Source organism: Arachis duranensis, chromosome 7, assembly GCF_000817695.3.
Source record: "Arachis duranensis cultivar V14167 chromosome 7, aradu.V14167.gnm2.J7QH, whole genome shotgun sequence".
Taxonomy (NCBI): domain Eukaryota; kingdom Viridiplantae; phylum Streptophyta; class Magnoliopsida; order Fabales; family Fabaceae; genus Arachis; species Arachis duranensis.
The window spans coordinates 26624204-26624656 of NC_029778.3; positions in this window are offsets into that span (position 1 = coordinate 26624204).

Consider the following 453-nt stretch of genomic DNA (forward strand, 5'->3'; position numbering starts at 1 on the left):
TATATTGTCAATGTAAAATAATTTTACACATATATTTAATTATGTAAAATAAAATAATAATAGTATATTTTATATTATTAATATATCAAAATAAACTCTTTAATTAAATCCATTTTATAGAGGTTGGACTATTAAATGTTTGAGACTTTGAACAAATTTTCAACTAATTCAACACTCATAACTTTGTAAATAGGACGAAATATTTTTCTTAATATGTCAAAACTCAAAAGAAAATATTGCAACTTTGTAAATAACATATTTTTTAAAACAAAAAGAGAGATATTTTGTAATACCTTGTTATGTTTAACAAGAAACCAAACGAAGCCATAGCGCAAGTTTCGAACCGAGGAGGAATGGGTAGAGCATAAGCTAAAAACCCAATACACCTCGCAGGAAACTCGCAGCTTTAATTACTTGAAATTTATATAAAAGTACGTGTCAAATATCATCTTT